This window comes from Tenebrio molitor, chromosome 1, assembly GCF_963966145.1.
Source record: "Tenebrio molitor chromosome 1, icTenMoli1.1, whole genome shotgun sequence".
NCBI lineage: Eukaryota > Metazoa > Arthropoda > Insecta > Coleoptera > Tenebrionidae > Tenebrio > Tenebrio molitor.
The window spans coordinates 4,693,847-4,712,988 of NC_091046.1; the positions used below are offsets into that span (position 1 = coordinate 4,693,847).

Sequence of the window (19,142 nt, forward strand, 5' to 3'; positions counted from 1 at the left end):
ACTCTCTAAATTCTCTCACTTCACTTTCGTGTTTTACATTGGCGTTTTGTAATTTTAAATAAATAATGCGGGAACAGACAGAACTTGTGTAACCCTTGCCTCCATTTAAAGATTAATCGATTCGCCATCAATCAGACGCAAATAATGATTGATAAAGGTATCCCACGTGACTATTCTGGCGAATGGAAGTCAAACACGACTTAGTTTACCGAAATAAATAATGCACTGTCGATGTTATCTGTTGCGTTAATGTAAATTTCCAAATGAAAATTCGACGTTGATTGACAATCGCCTTCCCACTTTCCCGGCTAGAAATTTTTCCTTTGGCTCCACCGAAATATCAATTAATAGGCGGCGGGAGCGGCGTCGTGTTTGCGTTGCCGCATATGTTTACAGCAACATAAATTCGAGCGTGTGTACAAGAATTCCTGCTATAAAACAGGATTGGACACTATCGAATGTAAACTGGGACTTAATCTGGGCTTAGTCCTGCCACGCGTTACAATATGTATGTAAATAGATATGTCTCCTGCTGCAGTAAATCCGGGCCTGCGGTCAGCAGAGAAAGCGCGGAGCAGGAGCGAAACAATGAGATTTTTTCATTGACCTGGGCAATCAGCAGGTTGCAGGATGACGGGTTGCAGTGGGGCTTGCAAATATGTTGTTGTGAATGTAATGAGAGGAAATTGAAATGTTGCCGAGGACGCTTTAATCAGTGCTGGCACAAAGCAGGAATTCGCGAATGGTTGTGCAGGTTGCAGGAATGCACTTTTTGTGTTTTTTAATGCAGCTCCGAAGGTGATTCCTGTTATTGTTGGCTTTGTGCGAGCTGCTTAAGGAGTTGGCATCCGCCTAACGAGTAAACTTTTTGGGGACTCGCAGAGAAATTTCAAAACAAATCGTTGAAAAAATTTCGACGTGCTGGGACTAATCCGCGGGATTTTTTATTCCCGGGACGTCGATAAAAAGAGGATTGAAAGGAAGTACTTTGACATTAATTAAAATTTTAATTGGGACCAACATTTATCAATTACTGTTATGGGAACGCTATGGATTTTCTTATTTAACGTTTCATCTAATTATGGCCTCTAATTATTACCGAGGGAGGAGCCGTTAAACAAATTTTCCGCGGAAGCAACGGTTACAGATTAATTCAAAATAAACATCCACGAGGAGGGAGACGTTGAATTGTGAATAAAAAATATGAAGATCTCCGCCCCTCCGTGCGCATAAAATACACAATTCGATAAATTTAAGTACCACAGGAATAAATTCGAATTTACATTTAGGTGTACGATTTAACGAATTACAAGATAAAAGCTTTGTGATCTGGAAATCAGAACAAATTAAATTTTTATTCGGAAAAATATATTCGCATCCACGTTCTTTGGTATTTCTGCTTACGGTTGTCGCTTCGCTTTTCTTTTTTATTTTAACGACGGATTTTATCGAATCCCCGGAATAATGACATTTTTGCTTACGGCTAAAAATGTTACATAAAATAGCAAATCCTTTTTTATACCGAGACGACGAAAATTCCCCCAAACAGAACCACAATAAAAAATAACTATGATTTTTTTTTTAGCGGGACGTCCGCCGCTAATTTCGCTTTTTCGTCTCGATTTCAGTTTTTCCATCGGCACTGCCCGAGAATTCTAAACAGTCGCGATGCATTATTATTCCGGTGCAAGTTTCGATCAAATCGGCGAAACAATGCAGGATTTTCTGTTCGTTTTAAATCCATTAAAAGGTTTCCTCTGCGTTAATGGTTTCACACGGCAAAAGTATCCCGAAAGTATAATGCAGATGCTGTTTTCGAATTAATGCGGGGCATTTCAGGACGCCGTCTTAGGTAATAAACCAATTTGGTAGCTTGTAATTTAGCTTCAACGATTTTTCGTTCTTGGTGTATGTATTACACGTGAGGCCTACCTGGAATGTCGCGACACACGGGGCTAACCCCCATGATCTCACTTTTCCGATTTAATTTTTTAGTGGATTGAGATTAAGCAGAGCTAATCCTTGCACTCATCAGCCGCTGACAGGATTAGCGCCGGAGCGATCACTTTTCGGTTTAATCCAAATTAGGCGCTCACCGTTTCGTGCACGGCTGCACGTGCGTCCAGCGCAAATAATGAAACCATCGATACGTGCAGGGCCACAGCCGACAGGTAATAATTTAATAACGTCCGTTTGAATTCCGTCGATAAAACTTGGCCATTATTCGAAATCGCATTATGGCGGATGTTTCGGCAGGTTCGCCGTGACGTCCAGGTCGGAGATGAGCGCGCTGTTAACATAATGACATGGCAATTACAAGCTGGGTCTGAAGGGCCCTCCGCTCGAATCCTCGCAGGAAGAGTAGTGGTCGCAACGTGTCCCGCTGGATCGCAGGCACGCGCCTAACAAATTTGCAGGATGCTCGACTGGAAAATTACAGAGCGGCAGCCGCAAATGTACATATGTGTTACGGATTGGGAGGTGATTAGTGGTTTGGAGCGGGGAAATGGCGGGGGAGATTTTCGGGACAGCGGAAAATTTGAAGAATCACCAAAATGTCATAAAGAAGGATGTACGATCGAAAATAAAAAAATCGAGATGGGCATGATTAATACACTTCAGTTGGCAGCACGTAAAAATTTAATTCAAATGTCATCAGATGTCATTAATTACAATAGTAACTGTCATTCCGGACCAACAAAAACAAAACAGGCCTGGCACAATTCCCGAATTAATGCAAGTAATTACTGATAACTGCAATGTAATTGTCCCGACTTTGCGAAGGTCATTTGAAAACATGAAGCGAAGAGAGTAGCATTATGTTTGGAAGCTGAAGGCAGACATTTCGAACATTTACTCTAGTTCGTAAATACGATTGGAGCTACTCATGATTCTTTACAACCAACAGGTCACACATAATGCACACCTTCATGAAAATCAAGATTTTAACGTTCTCAAAATCACTAACCTAACTTTTAAGACTGACATCTGATAATTGAAATTTTACTGAAATTTTTGGTCACAGCCAACTCTAATTTTTTTTCGATCTCACGGTATATTTTTATCTTCAAGCGCATCACAAAAAAAGTCCGACATGCACTCATTTGTTTTGCAACAATTTGCCAACATTACTTCAGTTTATCTCTCTGGGTCAAAATTGACCCACCCCTTACTCGTTTTGACACATTTAACCTAGTTCTGAAAATTTGAAAAACCTCTGAACTTATCTAATCCGTTGCTAAGACATTCTTGCAGACATCATTTATCAAGAGATAACACTAGAGTTAATTATACCGAAAAGCACCCCCCCGAGCGTAATTATTTGATTCTACTTTGTTCCGCTGAGTGAAACTTTTCACATAAACACTGATCAGTCATATCCTTTATACAACAAACCAAATTAATTACAATACGGCATGTTGGGTTTCCATTTCACCCTCTGGTATTTTATGGAGCATCTATTCCAAGCGAAATTTGTTGAAAGCCTATAGTTGTATCGATATCGACCGCATAATTCAAAGCCTTGTCATATTCCTAACAACGTGTATCGGGAGGAAAACAGGAGAGTCTGTTTATCTGAGGAATTTTTTTCACGAAAATAGAACAAAATCTGTATCATCCTATCATCGCTCGTTCCAAACACGAACTACTCCTTGTTACATTTTCAAGCGAAATGTGTTTTGCATGGAATCGTAAAACTAACTAACTAAACATCGCCTGAAACAATCCCTGAAATATTTTACCCAGGTCTAATTGAAATATGGAATTGTTTGCATTCGCCCTTGCGACCTTCACAATCTGCTGCACCGAGAGCATATTTGCATTCCGTTTTGGTTGTTTTGCACCACTTTTTCCTGCATTTTCACCTCTTCGCAAATAGTTGCCTTAGGATAAATGTTCGTTTCAAAAAATATTGTGCAAACCTCGCGCTAATGAAGCACTCGCTCCTTCGTCGCCCGTGCCTCAAATAATGCACACATGTGCGAAAAACGTCTTCTCGCACTCGGTTCGTAAATAAGTAATAATTAGGTTCTTGTTTAAATCGTGCAGAAATTTGATTTGTCCGTTCCGGGCGCAATTCCGTGTGTTTGTTGTGTCGGATCCGGCCGAGTTAAATTATTAAACGTGTCAAAAAGACATTTTAAATATTCCAGTAGTCATCCCGGGGTAATCAGTTGGTGTGGCGAGAAAGGAAGGAAGAGCTGGAATTGGAAAGATGTAGATGTGATTAAAATGCGAAATCGCGACGTATCCGACCACCTCATTCTTATTTCCTCCAGTCTGGACGTGACAATAGTTCGTCATTAAAAGGAGCTGGGGGCGAATTAGCTTAATGAAATAATTAAATTCGATTAGGAGATTAACTTTGTTAAGTATGAAATTGCGTTAACCTAATTAAATCGCGATAATTTTATGATTCTTCTCGGTGCTGCTAATTATCGCCGGTTAATATCCCTGTTGACTTAAGCTAATTGCACTTACTCAAATAGAGTTGGGAGAGTCTCACTGCAAGCTTTTCATCGACGAACACGAATCAACTCGAATAATCCTGCGCTATCAGATTTGTATCGCTTTGAACCCGGCGCCGATTAAAATGTTGACGACAATCCAACAACGCAGAACGTTGTTCCCTTCGGATTTTTGATGAGTATCTGTTGCGATTTATCAAAAGGTAAATAATAAACGTTACAAATGGTACATTTCCACTCTGTCGAATTTTGTCCTGGCGCAACGCCAAATTTGCCCGAAAATTTATATAAAACTGATATTGATTCCGCGCGAAGTGATGGCAAAAGAAATTCTTATTTTTACTTCCAGGCGGGGTAAAATAAATAAATTTTTATCAAGTCGTATCGAAAATTGTAATAACTGGAGAAGTCCCTCTCGAGACACAAATTTAAATGAGGAGCAGATGCCTGTCTCGTTATTGAGGGCTGTTAGAAAGTGAAAGTGGCGCAGAATAAATTTTATTTGTTTATCAACAAATAACTCGAGAGTGATAACGCGGATTGCGAATCAATAAATACGATGCAAAATGTTTTGATGGTTTTAGTCAATGTTATGCCACGAGAATATCAAAATAATCAACAACTCGAGCTTTCACAATAATCTGCGTTGTTGTTAAATAAAAAACAAATAAAAATTGTAAATGTGATCTATTTGAATTTAGATTTTATCATTTAAGCAATATTTATTTCTATTTTAATGCATTTTTTTCAGTTTCTTTGTTATTGTTTATTTTGATTACTCTGCTACTTCTTTATGTTTGCAAAATTTTTAGTCACTGCAAAAAATCTAAGAAAATGAAAAATCAAAATGAAACTATACCTTCATAATTTTACTAAAGAAGCAGTTTACATTATTTTTCCATTAGGTGAGACTCTTAGCACTAGATATACATCCAAATTTCACAAATGTTTATCGCCGACCAGGTCCGCCTCCGCCTCCCAGGAAGTCTTCATCTGCCCCAGCCCCAGCGGTACCACCATCAACGCAAGAACTCCCAAATATATTACTGCACCTTTTACCAGGAGATCCATTGCTCAACCAGTTCTCGTCCGAGGTAGCCCCACCGATGGGACCGTTAAGACAGCTTTCGTCAAAAGTGTTAGCGCATCGTTTCATATTAGCTCTGCGGCCCAACTGGTTAAAAAAGCTTGCCAACGACTGGAAAACTTCTTCGTCGCGGGGTCTGTGCTTCGGGTACATGTAGAGACCGCAAGCGGTGGACAAAGCGACGGCGAAGATCAACAGCGAAAGCTTCATTTTCCTGCGATAAAAATACGAGAAATTTGTATCATTGGTGAAAGCGAACAGTTAGTGGGACAATATTGTGGTGGCTTACCTAGCTCTGAAGGTTGATTTGACACAAGTGTAGATGATGAGCTTTGGCGTTGCTATATATAGGGGACCCTATCATAAAGTAAATAATTAAATTCTGTGCGTTGCGGTTTAGGACAGATGTGCCTTAATTAATGCGCTCACTTTTCACAATTTTATTATCCATTTATGGTATTAACTTCTATAAATGAAAGAGAGGTATTTATTTGTTTGCCTTGGTGATCTGAAATTTATCCCAACACAAACATAATTTGGAAGAATAATTATATAGTGGCAAATACAAAGTGTCTTTAAAATAATGTATATTAACAGTCCTGTGGAATTCGAATATTGTATCTGATTTTGCCGCTCTGCAGCAAATAGAAAAACAGAGGTTATGTAAGTCTATTAATGACAGGTTTTTAACAAAAACTGTTGTAAAGTGAAAAGTAATTAAAGTATATAAAAACTGAAGAAAATCACAAGCAAAACAACTGAGACGTTGAACTGACAACTGACGTTAAGATTTAATAATTTGACATTCCACTTTGACGGCTTCAACGGCTCGACATAGTTCGACACAATAAAATTATAGAACCGCACAATTCCACACCAGTCTTACGTTCTTTTATAGACACTTTGTAGAAGTTGACCACTCTTGGATTTAAGTTAACGATTTTTACTTTCCATTTTATTAATTTGGAATTCAACAAAAGTGGAGAATAAAAAAGGAGTTAATGTTCTTTTTCAAAATTAATCTGCGTTTACTTTAATGGGACAAACAATTAATTATTGATTAGTTCTCGATTTATTCCTCTTGATTTAAAACAAATAATTTAGTTGAAACAACAACGTGGGCAAATATTGACAAAGAATTAATATTTTATACCTTAATGAAGTTCTCTTATTTGTGTTAATGGATATTTATGTGTTTTTAAACTTAAACATTATCATTACTATTCTTCAAGTATATATTTTACAATGTTTATCTAATCGACATTTTAACGAAAGAAAATTATTTTTAAAAGATTATTCTTTCTGTCAAGCCATTGTTTTCCCCCTATAGAGAAATTATTGTAAAATCCAGCGTTGCTATCATAATTTTAGAATTTGAATTTTAAAAACATAATATAATTTTCCTGGGCTTTGCAAAAATATTGTCAATCTTTACATTACAAAGAAACTGTTTTCGTCTATTCTTCACCAATAAGAATGTTTGTTTTTTAATTTCTTTCTTTCTTTTTTTTTTGTAGTAGTTTTACTATCTACCAAACTCTGACATGCTAGTTCTTACTTTACTGATAGGTCTATTCGATATCTTAGAGCTGGTCTCTTTTATCTTTTAATTTTTTTTTCTGTATTTTTAGTAGATTTACGAGCAGCTCAGTGTCCCTGTTACATTCTTAGTCAAAATACAAGTGATAATTTTTTAAAAATTACTGCTGATTAGTGAATTTTGAAAATGATGACCTTTCTTAGCCATTTCTCATATGTTGTTTTTTTTATCTTCCTTTCCTCATTTATTTCTTTCTCTTTTTCTCTATCTTTCTTCTCTGTTGCTATAAATTTTGTTATTCCTCTGTCTTTCAAATAAAGAAACAAATTAATAATACTTTATTATCACCCTCACACCAAATATTTTTTAAACTAAAACTGACGCAGCGAAATTATCATCAGCATCATCATATCAGAGTGAAGATAAAAACTTTTTTATTATTTATATCTCGACGCTCTTATAATGGCAGTAGCTTTGCTGTCGCAACGTGCACTAGTTTTACTTTAAATATTATTCTATTAAACATTAAGTGGCTGAAATTTTTATTTAATTAAAGAAGTCTAGAGAAGTAGAGTTTTACATTAATTACCACAATTTCTCCATTCTCTTGTGCTAATAGACATAGTTATTATACTTCAAATAAAAGAGAAAAAATTGTTGCAAGCTTCTAATTTGGTAAAATGCACTGTAATAATATTATTAAAACAATTTGAACAAAAATAATTAATAATCGTATATTATGTTATTAGGAGCAAACATTAAGTTTTATGTGCTGAGGCGGGTAGTTTTTTTAATAGTTAATCGTCCGTCAACCCGTTTTAATTTGGATCGTTTTCGTAAGTATGTTTTCCAATAATACAAATTTCGTGATTAAATCTTATTTATTCACTTAAGTTTTCAATATGACACATTCAGAAACGAATTTTTTTAAATTTTAGTTAGGAATTTCAAATGATTTAGCTAGTTTACTTTATCCGCCGCTCGTCCGCGAAGATAATAACTTTATCTGCCGCTCGTCAGCTCGTTAGATGCCATGACAATGAAGTGACACTTTAGCATTATCAATGTAGCAGGATAATGTCATAATTTGCGGACGTTTGAAGAAAAAAATGTTTCTTTTAATTTTTCTAAAAATAATTTTGAATAATTATATGTAATATATATTTATTAGTTGGACTCTTCAGGATTTGAAAACATTTTTTCTTCATTTATTTCCACTTATAAATTTTGTTATTATTTCCAATTATTTTTATTAACACAATAGTATTTTTTAATTCATTTGGTAATGTTCATTGTATTTTTGCTATCTTTGCTGGTCTCGTTCTCGCAATCTTCTTTTAGAAGTTTTAGATGTTTCTTTGTCCCTTCACGACGAATTACACAACTGTCTTCCTTTAAATGATTTCATAAACATTAAGATTTTGAGGTAAATTTTGAAAAATGAAACAACGAACTTAACAAAGAGATGATTTTTATTTTTGAAAACTGCTGTTTCGCCTTGTCGGTGCTGCCTTCCCCCGAAAGGAATTCCTCCGGGGCTGCAAGCGGCCCAACGATATTCTCAAAACTCGACTCCCCCTTGACTTTTGACTTAATTTCACTTCGTTACCGTTTTCGCACATTTTTCCCATCTGCGACTGTTCACCCCTTCCGTCCACCAGTTCGATCTCACCCCTCGACACGATCCGCCTCCTGATGCGAGGCCTACGTGACAGCCACGTTTCCATTTATTAAATTAAACGTTGCGTCTTCATATTTATGTGTATTTCTCTTTCTGTTCCAGGTAAGTTCCCGACCGTCTCGCCGCCGCACCGACATCAGAAAATTGAATTCGGCGGCGGTCACGCCATCGAACCGGCACACTTGCGGTCCCCGCGGCCGCCACTTCGTCAACTTCCAGATTGTTCTGCGACTAATTAGAGTGTCGATCGGGGGCGGCCAGGTGGGTCTAGGCGGTTCGTTTGGCGGAGAGCTTTTAACATTTGGTATTCCGGACGGACGGCAAACGCGCAGATTCGACGCAGTGACCTATGACATCGTCACGCGTTCCAGCTTTATTCTACGTCTGTCGCGATTCCAAATCAAATCACACAGTATGTTCGCCTAATTAGGTCCCCGTGAGCTGCGGCGGACGTCCGGGTTTTTGTCCGGAGTCTCCACAAAAAGAAACTGTTGTTTAACTAGGAAAGTATTTCTGCGGATGGCTTCCGGACAAACTTCGTGCGTCAACAAGGCGGTAGGGGTCGAAGGACCTCCAAGGAAAATGAAAATGGTACACAAGGGCCACTCTTCAAATGTAATCACCACCTTAAGAATAAAACACACGACAAAATTAAACAAAATCAGATGAATAAAAGATTTTTAGGCACCCTTGATGAAAACGGTAATTTTACGTACTCACAGGCGGACGAAAAGTAACTCTTTTTTGGACGCACTTTTAGTGTCTGTTCAGTCTGCTTAGTAAGTTAACAACGAAACCGACAAAACAGATAATTGTCCTGTCACTATAAATTATGTAAATAAGTAATTGTATTGCAAATAGTAAATTTCTAATTTTGTTGGAAAACTGATAAAAAATTTGTTAATATGTATTAAAAAATGCATCTAGGTATTTGAAAAAGTGCACCTCTGCCAAAAATTGCCTTTTGTCCTCGCCCGTTTCAAGCCTCGGCTGCGCCTCGGCCAGAAAACTCAGACTCGGACGAAAAGCATGCATTTTGTGGCCTTGACACACAAATAACTATTTCAGTTTTTAAAGTAATTTGTGGCAGTACTAAATTCACTATTTTTCCAGACAAGCATCGATTTATGTAATTTATTGTACACTGTGCGGTAACAAATATTTCTCATCGCATGCTTGCTCCATAATCTCTGCATCCCACTTGTTGCGTAAACAACTTTTACCAGTCATTAAACCACTACTGTTGCAGGATTTTAACCCAATCATTTTTACTTATTTTTCGTTTAGGCGAAAAAAATGAGCACTCAGTTTAAAGTACACGGTCTAAACCTTAGCCATTACGCGTAAACCTCTGCCAGATTTTTGTGGACAAGGAAGCAACAATTTGTTTGTTTTAGGGGCGAGGTTTAATCCTGAGCTCTTAAACTAATTAAATTGTAAATCCCAAATTTCCTCTCGTCGCCCAATTAAATATTGAAGACTTTTTCTTCCGACACTATTCCGTTAATACTGCCAATCGGGAGACGATAAAATACTAAAATAACATTTCGTGGAAGCGACGAGAGAGCCCCAGATAGTGATTGTTTATAGGATGTCTGGCGAAGTTCTAACCCACTTGGAGCACCTCTTCAAACTTTAAATTAAATCCTTCAGTGGCCATTACTGCGCAAGTAATGTGTTATTTCCTATAACACTGCAGTCGTGTCTAGCCTTGTCGAGAGATCGATTTTTTCCAATCTTGCTGAAGATGATTAATTAAATCACAACAGGGCAAGTTTGTAATCGACGACAAGACAGTAGAAACCGCAAGAATTTTTCTTGCGAGCCGTCAAGCTGACGCTTTAAAAATTATTAATTTACGGATTGACAGCATCACGAGATTTATTTATTACGAGCTATTTGCAATTTGTCTCCAGCTGACGGGAGTCACTCTATTAAAAACTTAATTGAACAATGTAATTTTTTTGGGGACCGTTATGATCACGCTGATGACTTTTATCAAGTATTTATTGGCGTAGATGGAAATTTGGTTTAATGCGAGTTGAAAACTCCACCGTTTTACCCTCGTGATAGGGCTTTTATCCAATATCTATGAAAGTTTTTTTAACTTTGATTCAGCATTCGAGTCACGCGTCATTTTATTAACATTCGTTATCAGTTTTGCCTTCAGGGATATTAGAGCTGCTTACCTAGATTTCCTTCCATAGATCAAAGATATTTTAATACATATATAAGACTACGCACTGTAACTACAAAGTATGCAAAAATTGCACTTCTTGATCAAAAGAGGAACAAGAACAGTTCAAGTAGTTGGAGGCAACTACTTTAAAACCGTTTTAATAGTTGTTTGTGTATCGAGGCCAAAAAGTGCATCTTTTTCGTCCGAGTCTGAGTTTTTTGGCCGAGGCGCAGCCGAGGCTCGACAACAGGCGAGGACAAAAGGTATTTTTAGAGGATCGCACGAACTACAAAGCAAAAGACATCATTGGAAAATTACAAATTTATTTTAAATCTACCTTTTTCAAATACATACATAGATAAATTTATTAATACATATTAGGAGTAATAATTTGTTTATAGTATTTGTTATCAGCTTGCCGACAAAACTAGAAATTTACTAATTGCAATACAATTATTTCTTATTTACATAATTTATGGTGACAGGACAATTATCGGTTTTGTCGGTTTCGTTGCTAACTTACTGAACAGATCAACAGATGGCGCAACGGTCAGCGTCCGGAAAACTGCGTCCGAAAAGGAGTTACTTTTCGTCCGCTTGTGAGTACGTAAAATTACCGTTTTCACTTAGGCTGCCTAAAAAAGCTTTCTAAATGGAGAAAAAGTTTTGTCATGAACAAATAAAAATTTACAAAATTACGGGATTGTTGTAACCACTGGCATTAAAATTTTTACGTTAGCGTTTCCAGTAATAATGCAGATGATAAAATTTTTATGGTGGTCTCGTGTTGTGCTGCTGTACATGAAAATAGGCAAATTTAAATAATTTAAGCAAAATAAAAATTTAAATTATAATGGACATAAATAGGTTGCACTTAAGGAAAATTCGAAAGTATTATATGCAAGAATTTTATCAGCAATCGTGCAGTGCATCCTATTTACCCCACCCACTTCACTAATGACTTACTTTACTGCATGGTATGTGGTAATAAATATTTTACTGCACGCTGCACGGTAAAGTCGGTGCACACGAGTTCCCGTCGGCATAATATTTTATACCTGGGCTTGGACATAGGCCTTTTAATCCTGCACACGAATTCCCGTCAAGGCACAAATGCACCACAAATTCTAGACTCGAATTCCCGTCAGAAAAAAATCTTGGTTATTGAAAGCACTGTTACGAAAGTAAGATTCAATGATGAATCTTCTATGTTCTGAAGTAAAAACCATTTTTGCGTTAAAATTTGGTTAATAGTGACAGTTGTTTGATGTTTATTTAGCTGACTTAGCACAGATACGAAAAATCTGACACTGTCAAAGTCACAGCCGCCCCTTATCTAAGTATATCATTGTTGATCACAGGGTATTTGTAACTTTTTAAAATTTAAAAAAATTTTTTTTGGTCCACGTAATGGTAAACAACAATGGTACCTGGCAACGGCTAGAGAGGTAGGTAAGTAAGGGATTGAAGCGCTCTTTTACCCTTGACGGGAACTCGAGTTATGGATTATATCAGTTGATAATTACCTGACGGGAATTCTTGCATTACTTTATGACAAGCAATAAGTCAGACGGGAATTCGAGTGCGCCCGGTAAAGTAAATAAGGGAAAAATTAAATGGACTGGTAATTTTTCAGGGATGAAAATTTAAATGTCAACTGAAGCTTTTACTTCTATATCTTTGTTCTAAAGAATTCACTATGTCTTCTACTTTGTCTAATTCCACTTTTTTTATTCAAGCAAAAATGAGCAGAATTCAAAACAATACAATTTTGTACGCACTTGTGTGATTCTGATTACACAAACTCGACCAATAGCCTCGTTGTGCAAACTTCACACGGGGATAATAGTGTCAACATCCCACTTGTTGCGTAAATCGCTATTATTTCTTCTCAAAGTCTACTCTAAAAATTATAATCAATGTTTAGTATATATTTTCTCAGAGAAGTCGTTTTGTTTTATTTTATTGGAAAAATCCTAGCCTTTAGTCATATTTAATGGCAATATCTGTCAAATTTCTTATAACCCGATAGGAATAATTTGAATTATGGCCGTGTTTTTGCAACGGGTGAAACGATTTGCAAAATGTGAATGGATTCGAATCAATAAAACAATAAAGCTCTTGGTAAGATTTTTTTGTCGGAAAGGTCTAAAATATTTCTCCTTGAGTGACAAGTGTGTCACGAGATATCACGAAATGTCTGGACAAATTGAATCATTCGCGTTGCAGGATGCATCGTGCGCCAGGACAATTTGCAAGCTCTCGTGATGAAACGCTGAAAGCTCGCGATTATCAGAGCCCTCTCTTCTAATACCATTTTTATTCGAAGGATTTAAGTCCGTGATATGACGCGAACGAGTTTATCGCCGTCCAAACCAGCTCTTCTGACAAGAACCATCAGACAATGTCCCCAGATAGGACAATCGCCGTTACAATGAAACAGTACTTGGTGCATTTTATTCGTCGTCGAGTGTAGCTTTAAGGACACGCCAGTTTGGTCCTTGTCGCTGCTTTGCATGTCGATCTTTCTATCCGCACTCCTATTGCTGCTCCTTTATCGGGAGTCCTTATTGAATTCCGAATATAAGCAAAGCAATAAACCCATTGGCAGAATCTCAATGCGCCAAGCGACCCGTTTTGTTGATCAACCGTCGGACGGAATATTTTTATTGCGACGGTTGACTCCGATATTTGTTAGCGAAATGTCGGAAAAAATAGATTCTGCAGGGGGCGGCCATTAAAGTGGAGATTTGCCCGCCGGAATTAAATTTAAAACTGTTTAAAACGGACGGTTTACGACGGGGTTGCTGACGTCTACCTGTTTCACTCGACTCCGGGTTGTAAAAGTTTTTCCGGGTCTAATTCGTCATCATCTTGCTGCAGCGGAAATCGAACCAGCGGGTACTTCCTCTCTGAACAAAAATATTAAGCCAGAGCTTTCAAGATATTTTTTAAAAGTGTAACGATCATAACAGGAAGAAGGCAAGAGAAGGACTTACGTGGTGACGCTTATCAAATAAAAATTGAGGAAATAATAACAGGAAAAAAATGAATGAGAAATAATGAACGAAAAATAGCTGTTTCAAAATTTGGGGAATTTTTTGGTGGTTGGTAACACAAATATTACAGGGGATCATTTGACAGTTAAATTTGAAAACGTTTTAGATGTGGATTGTCAAACTCAAGGTCGCTTAAAATTTTTGATTGAACTGTACGTTGGTGAGAAATGTGTCATAAATTCCACATACTTTATAAGCGCGCCTAGTTACTTTTCCCGGTACTGCCAACTTAACGACAAGTCCCAATCCACATTAGGTAAAATGTCCTGCCAGAACTCGGAAAAAATATTTAAAAAATTCTACGTCAAAAAATAAATTGACATTTAATTTTTGAGGTAATTTTTTTTTAACTGCTTTTAGTCTTCTACGTTGTCCCACAACCTCGGCATATTTTTAAAATACAGCCTGTATATCATATTTTATAAAACGTACGCCAATGCGAAGTAACTTCTAGGAAATATGCTTTAAAACAAGAAAACCGCATTGGCATACGTTTTATAAAATATGATATACAAGGTGTATTTTAAAAATGTGGCGAAATTTTACCTTCGAGGTTGTGGGACAACGTAGAAGACTAAAAGCAGTTAAAAAAAATTGTACCTCAAAAATTAAATGTCAAATTTATTTTTTGACGTAGAATTTTTGTAAATACTTTTTTCCGAGTTCTACATGAAGCCAGTAGCTCGCGGTTAAAGTTTGGCAGGACATTTACCTAACACCCTGTATATTGTTAGTTTAGCGTGATTTGACGTTTGGCATTTGATGTTACCAACCTTGAAAATGTTAATTGTCTTGGTCTAATGCAGTACTGAAATTAGCTATTGCCGCACTCTATTGAGTGCTGTAATGGCGTTGTTATATACGCAAAATAGAAAAAAATATTTCTGTTTTATTTGATTCTGCTTTCAAGACATGTAATTATTTATTGCATTCTGATACCTACATTTACATATCTGAAATGTTTTCTTAAAGAGGAAATGAATCCCGAGCCAAGCAAAGTATTTTTGAAACGTTTTATGAAAATTACTAGTCAGAAACATTCTCAACACAACGTCTGATACGAAACTGGATGGATGTCATTTAATTATTAAATGTCATGGAGAATCGTCGATTTCTGCATGTTGAGCCGCTCTCGGAACAGCGTGGAAATTTTATTTCGAACATAATATTGAATTTTTTCGACGATGTTCTTAACCTGTCCGGGAGCTGATGTGAGCTCAGCACTGTCTTCAAAGTTAAATAAATTGATAGCAGGATTTGGAGAGTATTTCCGACAGAAAATTTCAAGTCGTGGGAACTTTCTAGTTGTCAGCTTGCGCATCCGCCAATCTCGCTATTTCTTTTGACTTTCTAATCAGACATTAGGGTTATCAATAGGGCCCGGATTTTAGGCAATTAAAAAGTCGGAAATAGGTGCCTAAAATAGTCCCTTAAACTACTGCAAATAGTCCCTTAAAAACTGAAAATAAGCCATACTAGGTCCTTAAAGTTGTGGTTAATTAAATTAAAGAATGTGTTTTTAAAGTTTTAAGTAGGTACACACAACAAGATATTTACTAATTATTTTTTATTAATTAATATACAATACTACAAGTTTGTTAGTTATTTACATTGTTACGTATTTACATTGCATACAAGATATTGCTCTAAATTTTCTACTTTAAAACATTGTCGGTTATCCACCAAAATGGACTTATATTTTGAAAAACTTCTTTCTACCTCGCAAGAGGTAATGGGCGCAAATTTGTAATAAATTTCTTCCATTTTGGTGTCATGTTCCGGCACATCTTCACCTCTAAAAATTCTTGCCAATTCTAGAAGAAATTTGTATCCAGGATTTTTTTCAGTAACATCTTCAAGTTTTTTTAATGCTACTGCTGCTACAGGGCCTGGAGATTTTTTTAGGGAGGTAAATACGTTTTCAACAATTTTGATTGAATCGGTTAAAGGTAACCCATTTTTTTCCAATTGAGTAATACTTTCGCAGATTATTTTAAAATTACTGCGAACATAAATTAATTGGTTTTTTATTCCGGGTTTCTTCATTATAGACTGTGCTTTTTGAATAGCAACAGCAGAACTTCCATCAAAGGACATGACAACCTGTGAGTAGTTAAAAACAGTTTAACAATCAATTAATTTGCTTATCTTTTATATACTTACTTCTTTAATGGAATCAAAGTGTTCGCTGTAAAACATAGCAGCCTGAAGCCATGTTCCCCATCGTGTTAAAATTGGCTGTGGAGGCAGTGGCATTTCTTTTAGTTTTTCTTTGTACATTTCAACTCTCAAAGGTGCCTTAACGAAAATTTTTTTCACGTTCGAAATTAAATTATCCACATCTTCATATTGATAGCGAATTTTTTCAGCCACTAGATTTAAAGCATGCGCTAAGCATGTGACATGCACAAGTTTTGGATAAAACACCTTAAGGTGTCTACCAGATTTTATCATATATGGTGCTCCATCCGTTACAAACAAAAGAAACTTTTCAGCAACAACTCTGGTACTCCACAAGATTTCTACGCATAGAAATTTTAAATCAAAATAAATTTAAAAAAGTGAAAAACCCTTACCTAAAGATTGATTTACGAATCTAGCTATTGTCTCATGATTTGTTCTTTCTAATTGTTTAGACGCCAAAAGATAAGATTTTCCAGGTTCATCTTCTGAAAGTTTCCCAACCAGACAATTCGCCACATATCGCCCAAGTGCATCTGTTGTTTCGTCAACTGAAACCCATATGTTAAAAGGATCCAGCTCATTCCGAATGCGGTCAATAGTCTAAAAGTGAAAATAATTTTAAATTAAATATTAAAAGATAGTATGTTCATACATCTTTGTAGCATTTTGGTAAATAATTTTTCCGTAAAGTAGACTCATCCGGAATTTTTCTACCACAATATTTTGTCAGAAAATTCTGAAACGCAGGATTTTGTAGTTTGTGCCATGGTATATTGGCAGCTAAAAAGACGTTACAAAGTTCCATATTGAATGTACTATTTGCCGATTCCTCCAAGTTCTGTGTCAGCAACGTTTGCCGAAGCGGTGTCATAATGTTCTCTTTATGGATGGCCGTTTGCTCATGCTGTTGCAAGTGACATTTTTTTTCGCATATAAACTACAAAAAATAAAATTTTCAAATAAGTAAAAAATATAAAATGACATATTTTTAATTATGCTTAACTTACCAGTTTACCACAAGCTTTACAAAACATTTCTCGGGTTGATTTTATTTCATATAAATCTTTCTTGCTTGTCCACTGTAATATTTTTTCGCGTAAACTAATTTTTTGTTTCGGCATTATGTTCACTTTAAACAGGTTCACAAGAAACACGACCACTGCACGGAGATAAAGTAAACGAGAAATGACAAATTTGTAATGCTTATATTTACGTCTCCCACCAAATTTCAGAGGAGATGGTTAATTTTATATTTCTTAAATTTTTAGAAAATGACACCCTTAAGGTTTCTCTTATTGTTTCACTTCGGGATTTTAATTTTCGTTTTTATGGCAAGGACCATTTTATAAACGTTAAAGCTTCTAACAATACCTAAGTATCAGAAAACATTAGACCGCGTATACCTGCACCCCTTCGAACAGAGGCAAACAGATAAACTCTGTAATTTATGCCAGTCCAGTCTAATGGTTTGTGGTACTTAGGTATTGTCGGAGTATTTACCGCTGACATCATGGTCCCAACCGTAAAAGCGAAAAAGTAATTCCTGTATTGTACTGCACTTTGTACATTTCAGTAATTACATCTCCTTAAATTTTAAAATCATAAAGCATTGTAAATTTTATTGAGGTACCACTTTTACATTTTCAATACCGTAAACTTCCCAGAATTCGAAAATTGGGAAAAAACCGCAAAAATGAAATTGATTTTTGGTCATTTTAGGCATGTTCAGGCAGTTAAAAGGTAAAATAGGTATTTAAAGGGCATTTTAGGCCGAATAGGCAGAATCAAATATGGCTCTAATTACTCTAATTAAGCCAGAAATCATTTATAGACAAGTTTCATACATGTGCCTTAAAAAATAAAAATAGTCCATTTTGCCTAAAATCCGGGCCCTAGTTATCAATAATGGGCAATCGATACGGCAATCAGTCTGCACAGTCGTAAACCGAATCTAGTTGAATTGACTTTAGAGCAGTAAAACACAACAAATGGACGATTTCCTAATCGGGGTTTAGTGCCCTGCGGTCCTAGATATGCATCGTTCCTTGCATCAGGACGACGTCCGAGCCCTCTAAAACCGAAGCACGACCAACTTCGAGATTAAAAGCAGTAAACTATCTTGGAGAAATGCGTGGAGCAACTCCTCGACGAGGAAGCAAAATGTTTTCGCTGTTTATATTCGTGACCCATTTCCTGTTGTACCTCTTCGATTTTGGAGCTTATCGGGCAAGGAAACTTTGAGATCTGAGCGCCATTGCAAATTGAGTGAAAATGTTTTGGATTTTTTTTTGATGATCTGCGAATTGTGGGAGGCGGCGTCGACGGGATTAAAACCTGGTGGAGATTAGCAGGAAGCTGGGAACGGCATGACATATCTAATCTGTAGGTGCTAATGAGAACACGAAATCTCGTAAATGGGCGAACGAAGTGGCATCTAAGGCGGCATCCTGGAACAGGACCAAGTCGTTCGCTAACTGGAATTGTGTAATTTCCGCCGGTTTATGACTGAATTGGTGGGGGAAACGTGCCATACTCCGGTCCAGGCACACTTGATTTGATTGGATTTCAGTAACAGCCGCCTGAAGACTCGTAAATTGGAGTAGGATCGGCATGTTGCTCATAGAAATCGCGGCGATTATTTTCCCATTTTGGACATTATTTCCTCCGGGATATTACCAATGCATCAACAAGAGCGGCCCCCGGAATCGGTCCAATAAATTAAAAAAAAATCGAATCTAGAAGTTTGGAGCAATTGTCGGACGACCGAATATCCCCAGATGAGAGGCGAGCAGTAAAACTGAAATCCAATCGTTTAATGTAGTTTTTATAAAAAATGTCTCCGGGGAAATTCGACGATTAAATATAGAGTCTGTTATCAAAATTTTCGGATGGCAGCCACGAATCCCCAAATCGATGGTGTCTTGTGGCCAATAGGAAATGTGT

At 36.7% G+C, this 19,142-nt stretch overlaps 1 protein-coding gene and 1 long non-coding RNA gene across 4 annotated transcripts in view; one reads left to right on the top strand and one right to left on the bottom strand.

Moving 5' to 3' along the window:
- The window catches only part of LOC138125125 (limbic system-associated membrane protein), a 241,039-nt gene that overhangs the window by 21,474 nt on the left and 200,423 nt on the right, over positions 1-19,142 (top strand). The window lies entirely within an intron of this gene.
- Positions 15,568-18,100, bottom strand: LOC138141427 (uncharacterized). The gene is made up of 4 exons (XR_011163154.1): positions 16,852-18,100; positions 16,592-16,799; positions 16,179-16,537; positions 15,568-16,118 (listed from the first exon to the last, which is right to left on the bottom strand). It is a non-coding gene; the product is annotated as an uncharacterized lncRNA (long non-coding RNA).